Here is a 24,990-nt window from a genome sequence, read left to right on the forward strand (position 1 = left end):
CACTTAATTTATTAAAGCCTGACATTAATCAAACCTTTATCATTCACCCCGATACCCCACTGATACTATAACATTTTGATACTATGTGTTTCCCACTCCCAATTTATGTTAGATTGTCTGGTATTTTCATTTCATTTTAGATTCCATTAGACTTTATGATTACTATTCCATATGACGTTTTATACATTTGTCCGTATTTTATTTATTTATTTATGGCTGCACTAGGTCTTCGTAGCTGTGGGCTTTCTCTGGTGAGGCGAGGGGGGGCTCCTCTCTGGCTGTGGTGTGCGGGATTCTCATTGCAGCGGCTTCTCTTGCTGCGGAGCACAGGCTCTAGGGCACACGGGCTTCAGTAGTTGTGCTGAATGGGCTTAGTTGCCCTGCAGCATGTAGGATCTTCCTGGACCAGGGGTCGAACCCACGATCCTAGTATTGGCAGCCAGCCTCTCAACCACTGGACCACCAGGGATGTCCTTTGTCTGTATTCTTTTAGCCACTTTCTTTAGTCCCTATTCTTTTTTTTATACCCTCTACCCTCCCATCTAGATAATTTTCCTTCTGCCTCAAGTACATGTTTAAAATTTTTCTTTAGTGAGGGTTTGCTGGTGATGAACTCTCAGTTTTTGTTTGAAAGAAAATGTCTTTATTTGGCCTTCATTCTGAAAGATATTTTAGCTGAGTCTAGAGTCTAGGTCGGCAGTTATTCTGCTTCATTACATTAAGGATTTCATTCACTCCACTTTTCTATGGTTTCCATCATTGCTGTTGAGAATGATTTGTAAGTCTAATCACCATTGCTTTGAAAGTAAATGGTTTTTTCTCTCTGGCTAGGTTTTAATATTTTCTCCTTATTTTTCTATTTCTTAAATATCAATTTTTTGTATTTGTTCTGTTTGAGATTTTCTGGGCCATTTGTATCTGTGGCTGGGCCGCTTGTGCCTTGCATCAGTTCTGAAAAAATACTCAAGATATTCATCCACCATCTCTTTAAATATTTTCTCCTCTCTCCTTGGGATTCTGATGAAAAATATACATTAGATTTTTCTCTCACTATATCCTCCGTGTTTCTTATCATCTTATCAGTATCCTCCATCTTTTTGTCTTTATGGAGTACATTCTCAATAATTTCTTCTGATCCATCTTCAAGTTTCTAGCAGTTTCCTTTGGCTCTTTAAAAAATGTGCTATGCCACTTTCTATAGTTTACTATTCCCTGAAGCTATTTTCAGCTTGTTGATCATTTTTGTAGAATATAGTAAAAATAGTTCTCTAATCCTCTTTTCTGATCATTAAAATATTTGCAGTAACCACGGATCTGTTGCTGCTAATTCTGACTTACACTCCCCCTTGTCTTTGTGTAGTTTGTCATCTTTGACCTGGTTATGGCCATTGGCTTCGAAAAATTATTGTGGAACTTCCCTCAAGGAATGGATGTGCTCCCCTCCAGCCTTGTATTTCTTTCTTTTTTTAATTATTAATATTAAAAAAAATTTAGTTTGTAAGGTGAGTGCAGAGAAAAACAGAGCTAGCTGGGCAGTCAGGCAAGAAAAGGGAAATTTATTAGAGGGAAAAGAGAGGGTGACTGGCCCTTAAGGAGACCAAGCATCCTCCCTTTCTTACAGGGTGGGTCCTTCTTATAGCCAATAATGAAAAACTCTCTGAAGGGATGGTCACGGAGCCGGATGTCTAGAATCTGGTGATCTCGCAGCTTTGAGAAGATAGGCGCCAGTGAGAAAACAGCATGCCATCTGGGCGGTTTGGTCAGTCAAGAGGATCACTGTGCTTTTATTCTTTGTTTGCGAGGTTGACGTAATGAGCCGTCTTATCAGTGAGACCTCATGAGGGCCCTATCATAGTTGACTTACAGCGTTGTGTCAATCTCTGATGTACAGCAAAGTGGTCCAGTTATACATCTGTAAACACCCTTTCTAAAAACTCTTCTCCATCATGGTTTGTCAAAGGGTCTTGAATACAGTTCTCTGCACTATACAGCAGGACCTTGTCGTTTTTCCATTCTGTATTTAATAGCTTACATCTGCAACCCCAGCCTCCCACTCCATCCCTTCCCAACCACCTTGCCCTTCTTCTATTTGTCTCTGATAGGCAGTTGGGACGCTTACAGACAGAAAAACATCAGTCGAATTCACAGCTTGAGGCCCCTGGTCTGCCCCTGTCTGTTGTGCCCGGGGTGACAAGCGTGTGCCCGCCAGTCTACAGCTCTCGTTCTCAGAATGGGCCCCTCCCCTTGCTTCTGCTCTTCTCTATCCCAAGTTGCTTTCTGGGGCCAAGGGGAGGGGCGTGATTCAGTTCTGGTTTACCTTTTTCTCGAGGAGGGGGTTGCAACCCACATGGGAAGGGTCTGCTTTACGTCTCCCCTCCCTGGACTGGTCTTCGGCCTTTACTTCTGTCCTGCTCACTCTGAAGGCCCCCAGACTGAAGCCCAAGTGGGTGGTATCTGTCAATACCTTTCGTACGGAAGTGGCTTTGGTGCTTCTGTCGTGTTGTTTACCTCTCTGGGGTGATATTTTCTCCTCAAATTTAGCCTGCTGCTTCCCCATGATCTTTCTAGCTCTTCAATTAAATTTTTTTTTTTAACTCAACATTTTAAACTGTGTTCAGAGGTAAAAAGAAGTCTGCCACTGCTGAAAACAAAAGTCTCAAGATCAGTTTCAGATCTACTGTGTTGGAGGGTCTGAGGGGACGTTTTGTGTTGGGTCGCATCAGAAAAAATCTTCTCTCTATAAGGATGTCAGTGTCTGCACGCATCCAGCCTACCTCTTGTCTGCACTGTAGTGTACTATGGCCAGGGTGCTAGCATCCTCTGAGACGGAGTGAGCAGAAGTGAGTCAGATACAGCCGGCAGAACTCAGCAAAAGATCAGATGCCTCATGGAGGCAGGAAAGTGGAGCCTGACTCCTCAGTTCCTGGCACATCTCTCAGTGACATCACCTCTGCCCACTTGTCCCCAGACTGCCACTGTAAGGACCTCCTGCCTCCTCCGTGGATGGCTGGTGAAATGAGCGCAGTGCTGTGCCTGATGACACGGCTGACTGGGCAGAAGTCGCAGCTCCCTACCATACGAGTTATGCAACCCAGGAAGCTGCCAAACCTCTCCTGGCCTGAACCAACAGATCTGCAATATGGGATGGGCATAATAGTAACCAGCTTATAGAGTTGATAGGAGAACTGACTAGCCAATAATTGCAATGCCCTTGAGAGAGTGCCTGCAACATAAGAGGCTCTATAAAATCTTTTTAAAATGGGATGAGGTCTCATGCACCTCTCCAGGTCAACTTAATAATAAACACAATATTGCTGTAGCATTTGCTCTTTTAATCTCTTGCCACCCTTCAGTTTAGAGGTGAGAAACTGAGGCCCAGAGAGGGCAGGGATTCCACAAAGCAGCCCAGCAGGCCACCATCTCCTTAACCTGGAGAGGCCCGCTCAGGGTCCCAGCCACACCTCTGCTCCCTCGGACTGGCTGTGTGACTGTGGCCTGGTCTGTTCCCTCTCCGGGCTTTGGTTTCCCCATTGGCAAACCAGGAGGAAAGACCAGTCATCCCTCTGCCTCCAGCTCTATCTGACCAGCGAAGGGTGTTCGGACAAAGCTCCATGGTTTGTTCTGGGAGATTTTGGGGGTTGCAATTGCTGAGGTGATTCAAGGATCCAAGCGGGCTGGGAGGATGTACAGTGGGTCATGAGAGCTGCCTTCCAGGAACCCAGAAGCTTGAGAACTTGCAGCCTCAAACCAGCCGCATCTACCACTTACAGCACTTAGAAAGGTGTTAGTTACCCAGACACCGACTTGGGTAATAGCTTCCCATGGGTCGGGGTTGGGCGGTGGGGGAAGGGACGGACAACTGACGGGTGAGAATTCACATCAGCTCTCTGGCTGGGGGGCCCCAGGCAGGCACAGGGCCCTACTCAGTCTTGTCTTCCCTGAGCTGGGGCAGGACATCTAGGCTCTGGCTTCTGACTCTAGTTCAAGCCAGTCCCTGTCCCTCTCTGGGCCTCAGTCTCACATCAGTGAAATGGGACCAGAGACAGCACAGATAAGTCTCCAAGGCCCCACGTGACCTGACCGTCAGGCAAAAGTGTGACTGTCCCTCCTAGTGTGTGGACTCTAGGGCCTCCACCCAGCCCCACCACAGGGGAAAGGCAGCGCTGAGTGCCCTGACCGCCTACTGTCGGACCTCTCTGAGCCTCAGGGCTCCTCATCTGTGCACAAGGAGAGTGGCAACACCAACGCGACAGGGCTGGGAGGATTCCCTGAGATAATCACCCGGGGCCTGATGCAGTTGTCAGTGCAAAAAGTAATTCCCACTCACCGACATCCCCTGCTGCTGGGCCTCAGGGGCTAGAGGCAGCTCCCCAGCCCTCGCAGGCCCCAGGCCTCCATGCCCAGAGGGAGCCAGACCTGGGAAGAGGCTTTGGCTGTGGTGATTTTGAAGCAGGTGCTACAACCCCCACTCCTGAGGCCTGGGCTCCCACACACTCATATCCTGCCTCCAGGCCAACCCTCAAATTGGTTATCATTTAGTTAGGGCCACCAGCCTGCAGGCAGTTAATTGCGCCTGTCAGCAAAACAGGAAGAACTTTAGCGAGCAATTCATTAATAAAACTGGTGACTCCCAGAGCCGCTTCTTTCAGGAAGGACTGATTTCATTAACCACTTCATCACTCAGGCAAAGGCTGATAATATCAGTGGTTTGCATCCTCCAAGATCCTTGGGGGGGATATAGAATAACTGCTTCTCACTGATAGAGAGTCTGCTCTGTGCCAAGCGGTGTGCTTTGCAAATCCCACCAGATTTGGTCCTTACAATATGAAAGTGTTAGTCGTTCAGTCACGTCTGACTCTTTGCAACCCCATGGACTATGGCCTGCCAGGCTCCTCTGTCTTGAGGATTCTCTAGGCAAGAATACTGAAGTGGGTTGCTGTGCCTTCCTCCAGGGGATCTTCCTGGCTCAAAGATCGAACCCGTGTCTCATATCTTCTGCATTGACGGGTGGGTTCTTTACCACTAGAGCCACCTGAATAAGGTACTATTATTATGCCCATTTTACAGGTGGGAAAATTGAGGCTCTGAAAGATGATTCTCTTCTCCAAGGACACGTAACTATTAATAAGTACAAATGGATCCCAGTCTGTCTGATTCCAAAGGTATTTTCTCCTTGAGTGGTCCCGAAAATGCATGTTTCCCTTTATGGATGGAAGGTCTCAGAACCTGTGAGCTAAGAAACTGTCGCAGGCTTGCAGGAAGTGGGTATGTGGACTCAGGTCTTTTCCTAAAGCAATTCCACTGTTTCAGTGCAAGTGGAGCCCTTAGGTCCTGAAACACGCGGAGGCTGGCTTGTCCCCCCCGCCACGTGTCCACCCCGCCAGCCACTCTCCTGCCCCCCAGACCACCAGCCTCCATCCTCAAGATCTGGATTCTTCCTCTGCAGCTCACTTCTCTATTCTCTGTCTGCAGCGCTCTCCATAAGAGGCAATTGGAATGGAATTTTAGATGGCACAGGGAAATGAATTTGTTTTTTATATTTGTCTTTGGCTGCACTGGGTCTTGGTTGCTTCACGTGGGCTTTCTCTAGTTGTGGTGAATGGGGGCTTCTCTTCATTGCAGTACATGGCCTTCTCTCGGCAGTGGCTTCTCTTGTGGATCACAGGCTCTGGGCATGAGGGCTTCGTAGTTGTGGTGTGTGGGATCAGTAGTTGTAGCTCGCATGTTCTAGAGCACAAGGTTCAGTTGCCTCATGGCACACGGGATCCTCCCAGACTAGGGATCAAACCCATGTCCCTTGCATTGGCAGGAGAATTCTTAACTGGACCACCAGGAAAGTCCCAAGGGAGATCAGGTTTAATATTAGTCTAATGAATAGCTTTTCATTAATTATGGCATGTGACCCTGGTCATTTAACACAGGATGCTGTGTTTTCTTTTAAAAGAAATCATTTGGATTAAGTTTAAAAAGATCCATCGATCTAAAATATTAAGTAAAAATTTGGCAGATTTAATTTCTGGACTTGGAAAAATCTGTGAGAACAAACTTGCCTTCTTGAGTAGGGGATACCTAGCCTGGGTAACCCCTGCCCCCTTCTTAACCAAACAGGTCCGGGGAGGTATTTGTCAGTCTCAAGAGGGTAGTCCTTTCCCAGAGGGGAAGTTGGCCTTCTTCCTCAGCCAACAGACTCGCGCTGCAGCGAGGTTATTTATTTCTTTGAAAATGTTATCAGTGTACTACACATACACACAGTTTAGCATCATGGTTGCCTGGGGTGGAAGTGGCGGGGAGGTTGCCTGCAAAGGAGCATGAAGGAAGTTTCTAGAAAGATGAAAATGCTCTGTATGTTGATTGAGGTGTTTGCTACACAAGTGGGCACGCCTGTCAAATAATCGACTTGTACACTTAAAGTGTGGAGATTTTCTGCAGGGAGATAAAGCCGGTTTGAAAACAATAAAAACCAAAGCCACAAGTATTCTCTTATATTGGGAGCCCCTTGTATTCACTGCTAGTTCTAAATTCTGAGACCTGTGCTTTGCTGCGTGATAGAATATGCTGGTCTCACTGAGCTATTATTTTGGTTGCTCCCGCAAATCAGCATTTACAGAGTTTTGCCGTGTGCTGATCACAACAAGGGTGTTTAGAAAGTCAGAGAGTTACATTTGGCAAAGGGACATCACAACTGATTGTTGGGACAATTGGCTCTCCATTTAGAAGGAAATAAAATTAGATCCCTACCTCACACCATATGCACACATACAAACACTCCAGATAGATTAAAGATGAATGGATTAAATGTTATAAAAAACTATACTGCTAAGTCAGTTCAGTCATGTCCGACTGTGCGACCCCATAGACGGCAGCCCACCAGGCTCCCCTGTCCCTGGGATTCTCTAGGCAAGAACACTGGAGTGGGCTGCCATTTCCTTCTCCAATGCAGGAAAGTGAAAAGTGAAAGTGAAGTCGCTTAGTCATGTCCGACCCTTAGCGACCCCGTGGACTGCAGCCTACCAGGCTCCTCCATCCATGGGATTTTCCAGGCAAGAGTACTGGAGTGGGGTGCCACTGCCTTCTCCAGCGCTTAGTGCTAGTCTTTCCCATTCTATTGTTTTCCTCTATTTCTTTGCATTGATCACTTAGGAAGGCCTTCTTATCAGTCCTTGCTATTCTTTGGAACTCTGCAAGTACCAAGTACCAAATTGCAGTACTTGGGTGCCATCTCAAAATTTAAAGATTGATCTCTGTTAGTTTCCAGGGCAAACCATCCAATATCACAGTAATCCAAGCATGTGACCCAGCCACTATAAAAAACTTCTTCTTCTATAAAACTGTAGAAGTATTAAAATAGAATGTGAAGATTATTTTTTATAATTTTTTTTTTCTCTGTGCTGAGTCTTTGTTGCTCGCTGCATGGGCTTTTCTCAAGTTGTGGTGAGCGGGGGCTACTCTCTAGCTGTGGTGCTTTAGGCTTAGTTGCTCTGCAGCATGTGGGATCTTCCCAGATCAGGGACCAAACCCATGTCTTCTGCATTGGCAGGTGGATTCTTTACCACTCACTGAACCACCTGGGAAGCCCTAGAAGAATGTTTTTAATAAGGTCCAGCCAGTAGGAGCTAAGACATGAGGGTCAAAATTCATGAAAGAACATTATGTTTGACTATGTGTTCAGCGGCTTTAGTCATGTCTGACTCTGTGGCCCTATGGACTGCAGCCCACCAGGCTCCTCTGTCCTTGGGATTTTCCAGGCAAGAATACTGGGTTGCCATTTTCTCCAGGGGATCTTCCCGACCCAGGGATTGAATCCACATCTCCTGAGTCACCTGCATTGCAGGCAGATTCTTTACGGCTGAGCAACCAGGGAAGCCCCATGTTTGACTGTATAATAATGTAAAACATCCTGTGACCAAAGATACTGAGAATTTAGCTAAAAGGCATGCAGTAGACCACTGGAAAATATTACCTCATATGTATTAAAGAATTAAAATTTTAGCATGAAAAGGGGTCCTGTAAATTAGTAAGAAAATAAATTAGTGGCAAAAAGCCCCATTAAAAATGGGTGAAGGATATTTGCATTTGCTTCACACAAGAAGAAATAAAAATGAAAAGTAAAGTTATGAAAAGATGTTCAGCCTCCTTCACAATTACAGATAGGCACATGAAAACAATGGCATCAGGACTTCCCTGGTGGTTCAGTGGTTACGAATCCCCTGCCAATGCAGGAGACACAAGTTCAATCCCTGGCCCAGGAAGATTCTATGTGCCACAGAGCAACTAAGCTTGTGTGCCACAGCTACCAAAGCCCACGTGCCCTAGAGCCTGTGCTTCGCAACTAGAGAAAGCCTGCTCACAGCAATGAAGAACCAGTGCAGCCAAAAAATAAATAAAGTTAAACAAACCAACCCTCTTCCCCAAAACCCAATGGCATCAGCCCCCTCCAGACTGGCATAAAAAAGTGGTAAGAGCGTGGGAAAATGGACACTTTCACAGAGTTCTGGAAATCTAAATTGGTACTACTTTTTAAGGAGCGCAACTTAGCAGTATCTATAAAAATTTTAACTGCACAAACTCTGACCCAGCGATTCCCCTCTTAGGAATCTATTCTTCAGAAATAGCCACACATGTGCCCAAAATATATGTTCATTGCTGCCAAGCATATTACACTAAGACTCGAAAACTGCCTAAATTTCCTTCAAGAGGGGGTTATGGCTAAATACCTTTTATATTGTATGCACTAGAATTCTTGCATCAGTTAGAAAGAACGAAATAGAACTTCAGGTACCGGTCTGGAATAATGTCCATTATATCTTGGCAAGAGAAAAGAAAGCAAGTTACAAAAAAGTATGTGTAGCATAATAACCCTATTTTTATAAACCAGTTGCATTTGTGACTCATACATGCTGTTGTTCATTCGCCAAGTCACGTCCAACTCTTTGCGACCCCATGGACTGCAGCACAGCAGGTTTCCCTGTCCATCATCAATCCCCGGAGTTTGCTGAAACTCATGTCCATCAAGTCGATGATGCCATCCAACCATCTCATCCTCTGTCATCTCCTTCTCCTCCTGCCTTCAATCTTTTCCAGCTTTAGGGTTTTTTCTAATAAGTCAGCTCTTCTCATCAGGTGGCCAAAGTATTGGAGCTTCAACTTCAGCATCAGTCCTTCCAATGAGTATTCAGGATTGATTTCTTATAAGATTGACTGATTTGGTCTTCTTGCTGTCCAAGGGACTCTCAAGAGTCTTCTCCAGCACCACAGTTCAAAAGCATCAATTCTTTGGCTCTCTGCCTACTTTAATAATAATAAAGACTCACAATTATATGCCAGCAGCATGGAGTTATTATTATTCTTATTCAATAGATGAGGAAACTGAGGTACAGAGTGGTTAAATAACTTGCCCCAAGTGGCACAGCTAGCCAGTTGCAAAGCAAGGATTTGAATCTTAGCAACCTGATTCTATAACTTGAGCACTTGACACTATTTTGGCTTCAAAGGCCCCAAATATTTTGTTAAGAGTTGTGTGTGTGTGTGTGTGTACTCAGTTGCTCAGTCATGTCCAACTCTTTGCGATCCCCTTGGACTGTAGCCTGCCAGGGTCCTCTGTCCATGGGATTCTTCAGGCAAGAATACTGGAGTGGGTTGCCATTTTCTCCTCCAGGAGATCTTCCCCACCCAGGGACTGAACCTAGGTCTCCTGCATCTCCTGCATTGGCATGGGGATTCTTTACCACTGAGCCACCTGTCAAAGAGTTATGACCTCCAAAAACAACACTGGAAGGGCTGAGTCCCTTTTTGACAAATACTTTTAAGAGATAGATATTTTAAAACGTGAACTGCTAAATAGTACTTATCAGAAGGCCTGATTTCCTGCCAACCCCCTCCTCAGAGTCCACCACTTAGCAGTTTTAATTTATGTCGTGGTTACTCCAGGGGAATAAATAGCATGCTTATACTGCTATTTTTTGATTTATTAACCTTGGACATTTTTTATTGACTTCCGTAAGCACTGGAAAAAAGAAAATTCAGTTTATCTTTTTTTCCCCCTCTTCCTGTTATGGTGCTGTTTTCTGCTCTAACTCTAGGCTGGATTCTGGGCTGGGCACTTCATTTACCGTATTGTTGCTAGGATTAGGCCCACTGAGGCTCAGAGTTGAAAGGGTCGTGCCCAAAGTCAGTGTGAGTCAGTGATGGTGGGGGGACAGGACCTCTGGTCTGCATGTCTCCAGGACCGGGCTGTTTCTGTGACATCCTATGGCCCACCCCATGGGTGACTATGGTATATTCCTGGCCTGTAGCAGCCCCTTTTGCTCTGGTAGAGGCTCAGCACGGCTGGGGTAGGGCGGCCCTGGCTATGTGCCCGCGGGAGCCTGGCCTCAGGCCTCCTGCTGCTCAGAGGCTTGTTTGCGGAGCAGCAGGTGCAGACTCTGGGTGTTTGGCCAGCAAGGGTTTCATTCTCTACTTCTAATGGGCGCAGACTTTGACCTTCTGGGGCCTCCACCTTTCAGATCCTTATCCCCATGTACCTTATAACTCCTGGGGAAAGGCCGAGCCAGTGAGAAATGGTAACCTGATACCCAAGACTCTCAGGAAGAAAACACCATCCTCCCCCTTAGCTGACATGAAGTCACTTGGTAGGAGAGGCTTGAAAATAAATTACTAATGTTGGGCATTATCCAGGGCTTGCCCAGTGGCTCAGTTATAAAGAATCTGTTTGCAATGCAGGAGTCACAGGAGACGCAGGTTCGATCCCTGGGTCAGGAAGATCGCCTATAGGAGGAAATGGCAACCCACTCCAGCATTCTTGCCTAGAGAATCCCATGGACTGAAGGGCCTGGAGGGCTATAGTCCATAGGGTCACAAGGAGTCGGACATGACTGAAGTGATTTAGCATGCAGAGGCGTTATCCAAAATCAAATAATTCAGAATCTGCGGCAGGAGGCCTTGAGTCTGGATGGAGAGGAGCCCAGAGAGGGCAGTGATTGGCCAGAGGCCACACAGCTGCCGCGGGACGAGTACATAGGAGTCCAGTCTTGAAGGCCACTTCAGCCTGGAGAGAAGCTGAAGGAAATGCAGGGCTGGGGCAGAGCGGGAGGTGGCCACCCAGAAGGGCAGGTGAAAGAGCGGGCAGGGCTGTGGCCAGTATGGAGTCCTGCCCCAAGGCTATAGAAGTGGAGTCCCCGAACCAAGGTCACCTCCGGAACCGACTCCCTTTGTGCGTTGGTGTACGCTCAGTTGCTTCAGTCTTGTCCGACTCTTTGTGACCCTATGGACTACAGCCCGCCAGGCTCCTCTGTCCATGGGATTTCCCAGGCAAGAATACTGGAGTGGGTTGCCATTTCCCTCTCCAGGAGATCTTCCCGACCCGGGGATCGAACCTGCATCTCTTGTGTCTCCTGCATTGGCAAGTGAGTTCTTTACCATTAGCGCCACCTGGGAAGCCCCTTTGTAACCATTGCCGGAAGCCCCTGGTCCTTACCGGCCAGCTCCCTGACCCCAAATTCGGGAAAAATGCCCACCCCGGTGCTCAGCCTATAGCGCCCTAACCAGTCATCTAATGCCACCCTTCCAGCAGAAATTTTCTTTCCCTTGAGGACATAAAAATTGGCCACTAACCTATGAAAATCCTTGACTCTCTGTCGAGTCGGCCTGCTGTTCTAACACTGTCCAGCTGACTCTCCCTAGATTGTCAATGTGTTGGCCTGCTGTGCTCACGGTGTCCACATTATCTTTGCTCTTTGTTCTTAATAAATTCACTCTCTCCTGCGATACTCTGTTCAGACTGCCATGAGAGCCGGGTCTGTGTGCCGTGTGCGTGGCCTTCCTAGCCGGGTCCAGCATGACAGAGATGGGAGAGGCAGGGCAGGGACAGCCATGAAGGGGGCTACATGGATGGTGATCCAGCCAAACCAAGCCCCGGGTCACTTCTTCCTCAGCAAGAGCTGTGTGTGGGTGGTGGGTGGCGGGGCTGCACCCCTTTCAGGGATGCAGCGGGCTTCTCTACACGGCAGGGCTCTGAGAGAGAACACGGAGGGGGCAGTGGGATTTGGGGGGTGCAGGTTGGGGGATGGGAGAAATGTGGCCCCCTCAGTCCCAAACCCTAGTGCCTCCTTCTCCTCTTGAACTGTAGGGTCAGCACCCCCAGCCCTGATTCTGGGGTGGCCCTATGACTCTGTATTCTGACTCACAGCATCTGGGGCATCACATGAGCAAACCCAGCAGCTGGAGGCACCAGAACCCCAGGGGCCAGGCAGATGGCAAATGAGGGCAGGGTAGGGCAGGGCTGGCAACAAGGGGCCTCTCAAGTGGGGTGGGATCCTGACTGAGCCAGCCTCCCCAGGGTTGCCCTCGGCCAGTCTGGTCCTCTCGCCCATCAGGAGTTCCTTGGGGCCCCCTAGGGAGCCCTGCAGATTTGGGGGTCAGGTTGGGGCTGCTGGAGGAAGGAGCACGAGATATACATTTTCTGACCCCTGCCCGGTGGCTGCCCTGGCACAGGTGGGCTGAAATATCCCCACCCACTGCAGGCCCCTCAAGCCCCAAACTCTCTCTGGTTCCCTGGGGGCTCGGCTGGACTAGAACAGTCCTGGATCCTCACTGTTCTCAGACTCTGCTGGACCCTGGGCTCAGCGCTTTGCATGTACCTTTGTTCCCACCGTTCATAAGCTCCTGATGTGCCCATTTTAGAGATGAGGACACTGAGACACAGGAGGCTTATCCAGGAGTGACCTCTTATCTTGGAGGCTCCAAGTGGACTCTTGTCCACTGAGCTCTTCTGCTCCCCTCTGTGGAGATGGAACTCCTCAGCCAGGCCAGACTCTGTGCTGGGAGCTAGAGGACATGTGCCCTTGTCTTGAACCCCATCCCTGCCACTGCCATGCCTACACTCTTCTGGGGTGACAAGACCCACAGAGAGAGCAAGGCTGCTTGTCTGGGGAGAATCCTGGCCTTGTTCCTCTTGGGTTGTGTGAACTTGGGCATCTGCACCTCAGTTTCTGCACCTGAAAAAAGTGGATAAAATAGTATCTGCTGTGGGGCTGCTGCAGAGAAGGCAATGGCGCCCCACTCCAGTACTCTTGCCTGGAAAATCCCATGGACAGAGGAACCTGGTAGGTTGCAGTCCATGGGGTCACTGAGGATCAGACACGACTGAACGACTTCACTTTCACTTTTCACTTTCATGCATTGGAGAAGGAAATGGCAACCCACTCCAGTGTTCTTGCCTGGAGAATCCCAGGGACGGTGGAGCCTGGTGGGCTGCCATCTATGGGGTCGCACAGAGTCGGACACGACTGAAGCGACTTAGCAGCAGCAGCAGTGGGGCTGCTGTGAGCATGAAGGGGTTAATGTAGCAAAGTGTTGACAACCACACGTGGCCCATATCAGTGTTAGCCTTTGTGATCTCCCGGTGGGGCAGATGGGTATACTCGGTCACGTGGCCACGTTTAACTGCCAGGGAAACTTGGGAGTAATGTCTTTATTCGGGAGAGCTGTGAGCCCTGCTGAAAGTGTGAGGTTCCATCCCACTAAAGGGGCACACGGACATCGGGGAGTACCCCAAGGCTCTGACATGGGGTCTAAATGCTGTCAGTGAGAGGCCCATGGTGGTATCTGGCCCCGTACATAGGCTTTGACTCTCAAAGGGCTTTAAATCCATTTGAAATCAATCTCAACCTTTTCTTTTTAAACAATTTTTAAAAATGTAGACCAGTTTTAAAGTCTATTGAATTTGCTACAGTGCTGCTTCTGTTTTTTTTATATTTTGGTGTTTTGGCTGTGAGGCATGTGAATCTTATCTCCCTGACCAGGGATCGAATCTGCACCCTCTGCACTGGAAGGCAAAGTCCGAACTAGAAGTTCTAGCTTTTCTCAAAAGAACTGAAGGATCAGGCCACACGGGGCCCAAACCCTTTCAAGTGACATTTGGCTGGAGCTGGGCAGCGCTCCCCAAGATGGCCCTTACTCTCCAGTTCACCCCCACCCATTCTCCTCTCCCTCCTGCTCTCATCAGCCTTGCCTGCTCGGCCCTTGGCGGCCACTGCAGTTTGTACCTCCTGCTCCATCAACTTCCGCAGACAGTGCAGCCGAGACACAGAGAAACGAAGGGACCTGATCAAGGGTCACTGGGTGGGTCTGGACAGAGTTGGGCCCCCAGCTCCAGCCTGCAAACTTAGCTTGGGCTTGCTTCTGCCACGCCTGAGGTGCAGGCAGGTGTCCACGTGCCAGGGGAGGTTTGGGGTGGGGGTGGAGGGAGCGGGGAGAATGGCTCAGTGGTTAAGCCAGTGGACACAAGCCTGACAAGCCTAGGTTCAGATCTTGACCCTGCTGCTTTCCAGGGTGATTCACCTTGTGCTGTCTGTGGCTTGTGCTTTTTGTTTTGTTTTGGTTTTGAGATGAGATAATAAGAGAGCCTGCCTCGCAGAGTCCAAGGCAGATTCGAGTGAGAGGATAGAGTCCTGGGCTCCTGGCAGTGAGCACCTCCTTACATTCTGTTCCTGAACTGCCCCTTCCCCTACCACCTGCCCCACCCTGCACTGTTGCTGCTGCTGCTGCTGCTGCTAAGTCACTTCAGTCGTGTGCAACTCTGTGTGACCCCATAGACGGCAGCCCACCAGGCTCCCCCGTCCCTGGGATTCTCCAGGCAAGTGGGTTGCCATTTCCTTCTCCAATGCATGGAAGTGAAAAGTGAAAGTGAAGTTACTCAGTAAGTGTCCGACACTTCGTGACCCCATGGACTGCAGCCAACCAGGCTCCTCCGTCCATGGGATTTTCCAGGCAAGAGTACTGGAGTGGGGTGCCATTGCCTTCTTCGCACCCTGCACTAGCAAATCTTACATTAGGACAGGAGCTCAGAGGCGAGGGAGAAAGAAGATTGGGAGGAGAGATAGCTGCCCCTTCTATGAACGGAGCAGGGGTGGGGGGCAGACGTTCCTGCCCTGGGGGCCAGGGCGGCTCCCCAAGTTGCTGAGGCCGATCTCTGCAAGGCGCAGTGAGTGCTGAGGGGACTGGAATCTGTGTCAGCTGTGGAGGCGGGCCTGAGATGCGCCCGTGCTGGCCTTCCCCGGCAAGAACAGACACCCTCTCTGACTCAGGAGCTGCGCCTGCCCGCCTCCGATTTCCTTAGTCTGCTCAGGTTTTTAGTCCTGACATGGGTTGACATAACCTCAGAGAGCAACCAGCCAGCTGCATCTCCTGTCAGCTGTTCTAAAGATACACCTCCCGGAACGGCACGCTTTGGGGCCAGCCGCAGTGTCTGGGGTGCAGCCCTCCATCATACCCCCTCACCACAGTGTAACATTTGGTTTCAGGCTCTATTTATATCCACCCAGGTACATAGATACCTCCGGTTTTTGTTTTACTTTGATTGTGTTACACAAAACAATTTTAGAACAGCCGTAATGGAAATAATTCTAAAATGGAAAGAAACACCCACAATCCTTCCAACTGGCTTTGCTTCCTGGTAGCATCAGGCTTCCCTGGTGGCTCAGACTGTAGAGAAATCCACCTGCAATGCAGGAGACCAGGGTTTGATCCCTGGGTTGGGAAGATTCCCTGGAGAAAGGAATGGCAACCCACTCCAGTATTCTTGCCTGGAGAATCCCATGGACAGAGGAGCCTGGTGGACTACAGTCCGTGGGACTGCAAAGAGTCGGACACTGAGCAGCTACCATACATACAGCATTGTTTAAGTGCCGGCTGCATGCAGGCACTATGCTTTCTGTGATCAATCTCACGGAAGCTGCACAATCACCCAAGGTGGTAGGAGCAATTTACAGATGGAGACACTGAGGCACAGAGCTGTCAGGTCACCTCCCCAGGGTCACCCAGCAAGTGTGTGATAGAGCTGGGATTGGATGGGCTCCAGGGTCCCACACTTACCCACCCCTCAGGGTGGAGCCTCCTTTCCCCACACCTCTGCTATTGGAAGCTGGACCCAGAGACACAGATTTGACACCACCGGCTTTGCAGAGCATTTCTGAGTAGGCTCTGGATACCAGCCTCACCTCAGAGCAGACAAACAGGTCCTCGGGATGGGTAGAGATGCCACATTTGTTTCCTGCTTATTTTCATCAAATTTATTTTATTTAAAATATTTTAAATTTATTTTATTATTTACTTCTGGCTGCACTTTTGTTGCTGCACTTGGGCTACTCTCTAGCTGTGGTGCATGGGCTTCCCTGGCGGCTCAGATGGGCAAGGATCTGCCTGCAATGCTGGAGACCTGGGTTCGATCCCTGGGTCGAAATGATCCCCTGGAGAAGAGAATGGCAACCCACTCCAGTACTCTTGCCTGGAAAATTCCGTGGACAGAGGAGCCTGGTAGGCTACAGTCCATGGGGTCACAAAGAGTCGGACACGACTGAGCAACTTCGCTTTCTTTCTTTCTTCTAGCTGCAATGCACGGTTTTCCTGTTGTGGTGGGCCTCTCTTGTTGTGGCTCGCGGGCTCTAGGGTGCAAGCTCAGTAGTTGTGATGAATGGGTCCAGCTGCCCCACGGCATGTGGGATCCTCCTGGACCAGGGATCAAACCTGTGTCCCCTGGATTAGCAGGCGGACTCTCCACCACTGGACCGCTAGGGAAGCCCTATTTTCACTGAATTTGGTATTTATAAGCAGCTTTGGGGAGGCTGACCATAAGGTGAGGATGGCCAACTGTCCTGGTTTGCCCAGTACTCAGGCATTTCCTGGAACCCAGAACATCCAGGGCTGAAAGTGGGGACAGTCTGGGGCAAACAGAGATGATTTGTCACCCTAGTGGGGCAAGCTGGGCTGCACTTTCTGAGCCGCTTCCTGGCACTGAGCACTTGGACTGTTTCTAGCTCTTGGCTGGCTGGGTCGGGAAGCCCTGTGACCACAGCTTGTCACTGGCACATCCTTCCCTCAGGACCCTTTCCTGGTAAGAAGAGACTGGGCTCTCAGGGTTCCTCAGAGGAGACGTCCAGGACTTAACCCCCAGCTTTTCTGACCTGTCCCTCATCTGAGCCTGCAGGGAGGTCAGTCGGGGACTTGGGACAGGGCTGAGGGAGGCAAGGGCCTCCGATGTGTTGGGGCCTGTTCATACTGGCCTGCAAGAGCCAGTTGTTGGTTATGAAATAGTCCTTGTATTAAATCACATAAACTTACAATTAAACTATAATCAAAATGGTAATAAATGCTCAAAATACACTACTTTCTAATTATTATGCCACATTTTGCTATGGTTATGGGCTGAACTGTGTCCTTCCCCTCAATTCATATGTGAGATTCCTCACCTTCAATACTTCAGAATGTGACCTTATTTATAGATGGGGGTCTTTAGGGAGGGAAACAAGTTAATATGAGGTCATTAGGGTGGGCTCTAACCCAATATGACTGGTATTTTTATAAAAGGGAGACATTTGGATGCAGACACACACACACAGAATGTCATAAAAAGATGAAGGCAGAAATCAGCGTGATGCTTCGACAGACCAAGAAATGCCAAAGATAGCCAGTGAACCACCAGAAGCGAGGAGAAAGGTTCAGAATGGGCCCTTTCTCACAGACAGCAGAAGGGACCAGCCCTGTGGACACCTTGATCTTGGACTCCCAGCTTCCAGAACTGTGAGACAACCCGTTTCTGTCATCTTAGCTGTTCAGCCTGCGGTACTTAGTCACGGCAGCTTTAGCAAACGAGTCATCTATGTGCTTGTGGTTTTTGACATCCATCGCACTGATACCGTAGAAATGCTGTGGAATAGGGAGCCGTGGCACAGCTTTCCTCCGATTCCACGTTCAAGGCGTGATACATCTTCCGGAAAAACACCCGGACGAACTTTTTGGTCAGTCCAATACCTTGAACTGGTCCGTGGTGGGAGTATTGATACCACAGAAGTCTGCGCATGCTGCAATAGAGATCAGGCCTTGATTGCTCGCTTTGTTGGTCGTCTCGCTAGGCTTAAGGAAGTGGTGGAGAAAATGGTGGTAGCACACTCAATGCCGTGTGTCACGTCTGTGGCTGTTATGTCGTGAATCGCACAAAACAACAGAAAACTGTTCTCCCGTTCAGCAGTGTATTCAGAAGCTTATCCGAGTCAGCAAGAATTCCAGGCTTTGAGGACTGTGATCCAATTCAGTAAAAAAAAAAAAAAAAAAAATCGCTCATATCACTGATGAACAAGAAAAGTTCCAACATGTCTTTGTCATTTCACTCTTGTCTTAGATGTTGATTCAAATGAAAATTTCAGTGTTTGGGACTTCCCTGGCAATTCAGTGGTTAAGACTCTGAGCTTCCACTTCAGGGGCCACAGGTTTGATCCCTGGTCATGGAACTAAAATTTTGCATGCCACGCAGTGTGGCAAAAGCGAAAGACAGAAGGAAAAAAGAAAATATCACTGTTTATGTCTGAACAATACAGACAGCCAGGTATTACTATTTAGCTGCTCACTGTTGGTGAGGGGCAGAGGAGGCCAGCCCTGGACCCAAGACTGCAGAGGGCTGTTGGGCAGATAGACAGAGAGACTGCCTGATGGATGGACAGGTGACTACCTGATGGATGAACAGATGCCAGGCTTCCAGTTCTGGGGGGACTAGCTACTGTGGATGGACCAGCCTCAGTGTCTCCCTCCTTGATGGGGTGGGAAGCTGCCCTGCCCTCTGCCCTAGGGAACTTCTGCACAGTTCCTGTTTGACCCTGCAGGACCCTTGATCCTTGACCCAGCCTTGATCACCAGCCTTGACCTAGTCAGGGCAGGGACTAGTTCTTCAGCTGCTGTTGCTGCTGCTGCTAAGTCGCTTCAGTCGTGTCCGACTCTGTGCGACCCCATAGACGGCAGCCCACCAGGCTCCCCCGTTCCTGGGATTCTCCAGGCAAGAGCACTGGAGTGGGTTGCCATTTCCTTCTCCAGTGCATGAAAGTGAAAAGTAAAAGTGAAGTCGCTCAGTCGTGCCTAACTCTTAGTGACCCCATGGACTGCAGCCTTCGAGGCTCCTCCATCCATGGGATTTTCCAGGCAAGAGCACTGAAGTGGGGTGCCATCACCTTCTCCGAGTTCTTCAGCTACTTTCCTTAAAATGTAAATGGATGCCCTCACCTCTTGCCTAAGTCCACCCATGGCTTCCTCCTGCTCTGGGATCAAGATTGCACCTCCCTCCCTGTCTCCATGGCCCTCCTCTCCGGCCTCATCTCTCTTGCCTCTGTGCTCCAGACACATTTAGCTGTCTGTTTCCCCAATGCTCTGAGCCCATTCTGAGCCTGTGTGCACAAGCTGTTCCTTCTGCCTGGTACTCTGTGCCTCAGGCTCATTCTTTCCAAGACTGGCTCTCCCTCGTCCACCAGAACAAATGTCACCTTCTCCAAGAATCCTTCCACGCTTACCTGGCCAGGAGCAGGTTCCCTGTTGCATGTCATCTCTGCCCTTATGTGTGGGTTGTTTTTTTTTTTTTTTTTTGCCTTCTGCTTTGCCCTTATATTATGTAGAATTATTTTTCTTCATACTTATTGAATTACTTGATTCATGAATTACTTCACTGAGTCTTTTTTTAATCCTTCACCCCATCTGGCTATAAATTCCATGAGGGCAGAGGTGATGTCTGTCTCATGTTCACAGAGCCCAAGGGTGAGGTCTGGCATTTTAGTGGCTCTTGTAAAAATTTTGTTGAATGAATGAATGAAATACATTTACTGAGAAGCTGCGTAAAAGAGACAAGTTATGGTCCAACACAGATATGGGTTCAAATGCTAGCTCGGGCACTCATGGGCAATATGTTCTGGGGTAGGTGACTCAATTTCTTTGTGGTTCCATCTCCTTGCCTATAATAAGAGCATCCCTCCATAGCTTCCCTGGTGGCTCAGCTGGTAAAGAATCTGCCTGTAGTGAGGGAGACCTGGGTTCAATCCCTGGGTAGGAAGATCTCCTGGAGAAGGGAAAGACTACCCACTCCAGTATTCTGGCCTGGAGAATTCCATGGATAGTATAGTCCAAGGGGTCGCAAAGAGTCAGACATGACTGAGCAACTTTCACTTTTGATCTTTCAATAGGACTGTTATGGGGATTAAATGAATCTGTCCATGCAGAGTTTAGGCTTCTCTGGTAGCTCAGATAGTAAAGAAACTTCCTGTAATTCAGGAGACCCAGGTTTGATCCCTGGGTTGGGAAGATCTCCCGGAGAGGGGAATGGCTACCCATTGCAGTGGGAGAAGGCAACCCATTCCAGTATTCTTGCCTAGAGAATCCCATGGACAGAGGAGCCTGATGGACTACAGTCCATGGGATTGCAAAAAGTCGGACATGACAAGGGACTAATGTACACTTTAAAGCTTGATAAAGGAAAGGGCCTGGCATAGAGATGCTCAGGAGAGTTGGATGGTAGTATTCTTGTAGGTAAAGTGCTGAGGACTTTTGAGATGGTGGGAATCAGGGCAGGCTGCCCCTAGTAGGCCACGTTGGTGTATTGATTATTTTGAATTGAAGTTATTCAAGCATCAGCCGATGCAAGAAGGAAGCTCTGACCCTCCTCTGTCTCCTTGAAAAGCAGGAAACAGTTCTCTGATGTGAAAGGTGCCCTTCCTGTGGATGGAGGAGGAAGGACACCCTTATCGCCAGACAGGGGGAATTTGGGCTGAGAAGCTGCATAAACAAACCTTGTTACTTCTTTCCTAATTTACAGCCCCAAGTCCAAACTCTGTTTTATTTCTGGCTGTGCTGGGTCTTCGTGGCTGTGTGGGCTGTCTCTAGTTGTGGTGAGTGGGGGCTCCTCTCTAGCTGCGGTGCAAAGGCTTCTCATTGAGGTGACTTCTCTTGTCACAGAGCACAGGCCTTAGGGTGCGTGGGCTTCGGCAGTTGCAGTTCACGGGTCCAGAGCAGAGGCTCAGTAGTCGTGGCCCGCGTTCTTAGTTGCTCCACAACTTGCGATACCTTTCTGGATCAGGGGTAGAACCCGCGTCTCCTGCATAGGCAGGTGGATTCTTAACCACAGAGCCACCAGGGAAGCCCCCAAACTCTGTTTAGGTTCTTCACTAATTAAGTGATAAGTTTCTTTGTCCTGTTAATTCCTCAAAATTTTATTGTTTCTCTGTCTAAAATGTATAAAAGCTGCCAGCTTTGGCCACTTCTTGGTTTCGTTTTTTTTTTTTTTTTTTTCTTTTCTTTCTTGGCTGCACTGCAAACTTGTGGGATCTTAGTTCCCCAACCAGGGATCGAACCTGCGCCCCCTGCAGTGGAAGCACGCAGTCCTAACTCTTGGACCAGGGAAGTCCCTTGGGTCCCAGTTCTGAGACCTCCCTGCTCACAAATTAAAATTTGTTTCTTTTTCTCCTGTTAATCTGTCTTGTGTCAATCTTATTATTAGTCCATCCAAGAACTCAAGCAGAGTAGGGTTGAGATGACCCCCTTTCCAACAGAGGTTCAGAGGCTGAATTCCCCTATGGAAGAATGGGATAACTCCAAGAGGCCTATTTGAAGAGGGGACATTTGAATCAGGCTATAAGGGCAGAGGGTGGGATTTGTCTGAGCAGACACGAGATAGGTGATCAGGAGAGGTGAGAGACACTTGGTCCCAATAAGGGACCCGTGGGCAGGTCAGGGCCACCCTGGGACTATGATAAGAGATTCTTTAAGCTTTTCTGAGACATAGCCCCGGCAAGAGCTGCCCTATTCTAGGCCCACAGCGCCTGCCCCCACAGTCTTCACAGCTGGTTTGTAACCCATTTCCTGTGTTTTGTTGCTACCCGGGGAGTGCTGACTTCAAGAAGACATGGGGGGACCCAGCAGAAAATGTGACTCAGTTGTCCTGAACTCAGTCAGCTTGACAGAGGACCCTGGGACTACACAAGGACAGCCTCTGCAGGGTCACGGAATGCCAGGCATGTGGCCTGGCACCACCCACACACATGGGCTATGAGCAAAGTTTTCTCTCTGGGTTGCCCTTGGTCTCAGACACTTGGGGACAGACACTCGACAGAGTTGTTGGGATGGCGAAATGAGTCTTTTGGTTGGCAGAGTAGTTTCAGAGTGCTTCGCTGCCCCAAGTCTCCTCCTGTGATTCATTTGAAAACACTGTAGCATGGTCATCTTATTATCCCCATTTCACAGATGGGAACACTGAGGCTCAGAGGAGGCCCCTGACCTGTTCAGCCTCACAGAGCCAGTGAGCGGCAGACCCAGAACTGGAACCAGTTTCTCCCGATCCTCAGACTGGGTGCAGATGAAGGAGCAGGTGCAAGCAGAACCTGAAACACGTGTGTCCAAGGCTGCAGAAGGTGGGGAATGAACTCCTTGTGGGAAGCAGGGTAATTCCCTTGGCTATCTCTCTGCCCATCCCAGCACAGTGAGAGCTGTGGGTTTGTACACCCACATCTGGCCGGGGAGGTCACTTTCTTCCAAATGTGGCCAAAAAGGAGGAAGAGGCCAACTCTGTTCAATACAGAGACAGCAGTAAAAACTATAACGGGCTTTGAAAGTGAAAGTCAGTCTTGTCTGACTCTTTGCGACCCCATGGACTATGCAGTCTTTGCAAGGTCCATAATTTCATTTCCCCTCTGCATGTGGGTATGGCAAACACTGACAGAGCCCTTACCACATGCCAGCCACTGTTGGAAGCACTTAGCATTTTCTCATTTAATTCCCATAGATTGATACTGATATCACTCTAATTTTGCAGATAAGCAAACCAAGGCCACAGGAGGCAAATTGACTGGCAAGAGGAGCTGGGATGTCCCACCCAGGCAGTCTGCTCTAGAGCCCCACGGCCAGTCACAGCGCCGCTGCCTGCCCTGTGGCAGTTTGCTTTCAAAAACGTGAGGAAGGTCCTGGCACCCAGGAGTCAATCTGCAAGTATTAATTTAGTGAATGAATAAGTGAATTAGTGAAAAATGACCCATGTGAATTAACCTGTGATTAGAAAATTATTTTAGAGATCATTGAGAATTCCCTCACAGTCCAGTGGTTAAGACTCTGTGCTTCCATTATAGGTGACACAGGTTTGATCCCCGGCTGGGGAACTAAGATGCCACATGGCATGGCCAAAAAAAAAAAAAAAAAAAAAAGTAGAGACCATTGAGTCCTCCTCACAGATGTGGCAAGTCTCTTTTCTGCAACACGTCAGCTTAGCACTCCTTGGTTTCCCTGGGGGTGGGGAGCTCGCTCTCTGACGGTGGGTAGCACTAGCTCTCAGAGGGAGCTTGAAGACTGAGCCTGAGGTCCTGCTAGAGTGTGAGATGTCAGAGCTGGGGACCCTTTACACCCCTTCACACGTCCCCCTCACCCCAGCAATGAAGGGGTCTGCATTTCCTGAGACTCCTCTCTGAGCGGGGGTGGGGTTGAGCAGAGGGAGGCAGGGCTCACCTAGGGTCAGCTAAAGGGCCCCAGTCCTGAGCCAGACTGTCTGGGTATGACCTCAGATGTGTTACTTAACAATCCCTCCACCCAACCCCACCTGTATCTGTAAAACCCACATGAAAAAGCAGGTGTAGTGGGAGTTGAGGGGATAATCCACAGGTCCTGGATGGGGGTTCCCAGCCCCCAGCCCCACAAGTGCTTCTCAGACACCTGCTCTGACAGGGCACTTTCCCATCCATCCCCTCCCCTCCTCCTTTTGCTGCTGGAAGAGAAGCAGGGCGAAGGTGTGTGCTTTCCTTCCATAGATGGCCCAAGGCGCAGGCGTTAGGCAACCTCCCCCAGGTGCATCCAGCGAATGAGGGCTCCAGCCCCTCCTGTTCACCTGAAGAGCCTGCGATGACATCACCAGCCAGGGCCCTGAGGGCACAGTGGGGCAGCGTGGGGGTTAGAATGTGGGTTCAGGAGTAGGGGAGTCACTGGCAGGTATACAGGAAGTCACAGGGACTCCCCTGGTGTCCTTATCGGGGTGGGTGGCATCTCTGGGGCCGTGGGTTCCGCTCTCAGAGCTCCAGGGAAACTCCGTGGTTTTAGGGGTCAGGCTGTCTTCCTGCAAGCCTATTTCTCCCTGACACCCCACCACTCTCCTGGTGCCCCATCTGTGCTCAATTGTGGGCACATCTTGCTGCTGAGCAGAGCAGCCACCCAAGCTCATGGGCAGAGCAGCAGTCGTATCAGCAGTTAGAAATTTCCCTGGGGTGAAGATGGAAAGGTGATCTGGGGACAACAAACCGCCTCCAGGAAAGGGGCTGGGCTGTGGCCAAGAGGCAGACCCTCCCTCAGGGAGTTGGATCTCTCCCACACTTCACCAGACCCGCATCCCTCCCTTGTTCCCATCTGTCCATCCATCCTTCCTTCATCTCCCTGGGCTCATCTCTACTTCGACCCCTTTATTCAGCAATGCCCAGCTTCTCCTTATTCCTTAAATGCATCAAGCAGCCACTCACCACAGGGCCTTTGCACGTGCTCTTCCTGCCCCCAGAATGCTCTTGCTCCAGACATCGCCAGGTCTACCTCCCTCATCACATTCAGTCTGTGTCGTGTCATATTCTTAGAGAAAATCAAAACAAACGCTCCCTCCTCCATCCTTCTCTGCCTCCCTTGCTTTATTTTGCTCCATGGTTCTTATCACTGAAAATATTTCGTATTAACTTCCTAATCAAGTTATTATCTGTCTCTCTCAGCTCTAGGAAGGCAGAAGTTTTTTGGCTGTGCTGGGTCTTCATTGCTGTGCGCGGGTATTCTCTAGTTGCAGTGAGCAGGGGTTTCCTCTCTAGTTGCAGTGAATGGGCTTCTCATTGCAGTGGCTTCTCTTGTGGAGTACAGGTTCTAGGGCAGCGGCTTCAGTAGTCGTGATGGGTGGGTTAGTTGCCCCCTGGCATGCGGAATCTTCCCAGAGCAGGGATCAAACCCATTCCTCCTGCACAGGTAGGTGGACTCCCAGCCACTGGACCACCAGGGAAGTCCAGGCAGAGACTTTTATATTTTGTTTGCTGCTGTGTCCCCCGTGCCTAGAACAGTGTCTGGTACACAGTAGGCCCTCAATAAGCACTCACTAAGTATGTGGCTGAGTCTGTCCACGTGTCCATCCGTCTGTCCATCCATCATCCGCTGCTCCTCCCCATATTTGCTCCTTCACCCACC

The 24,990-nt window shown here is 49.4% G+C and overlaps 1 long non-coding RNA gene across 1 annotated transcript; it reads left to right on the forward strand.

The window, feature by feature from the left end:
- The first annotated feature begins 22,047 nt into the window (after positions 1-22,047).
- Positions 22,048-22,837, forward strand: LOC121816486 (uncharacterized). Its single transcript, XR_006056108.1, has 2 exons — positions 22,048-22,211; positions 22,613-22,837. It is a non-coding gene; the product is annotated as an uncharacterized LOC121816486 (long non-coding RNA).
- Positions 22,838-24,990: the final 2,153 nt, after the last annotated feature.

The sequence above is a fragment of the Ovis aries genome, chromosome 14 (genome assembly GCF_016772045.2).
Source record: "Ovis aries strain OAR_USU_Benz2616 breed Rambouillet chromosome 14, ARS-UI_Ramb_v3.0, whole genome shotgun sequence".
In the NCBI taxonomy this organism is placed as follows: Eukaryota; Metazoa; Chordata; class Mammalia; order Artiodactyla; family Bovidae; genus Ovis; species Ovis aries.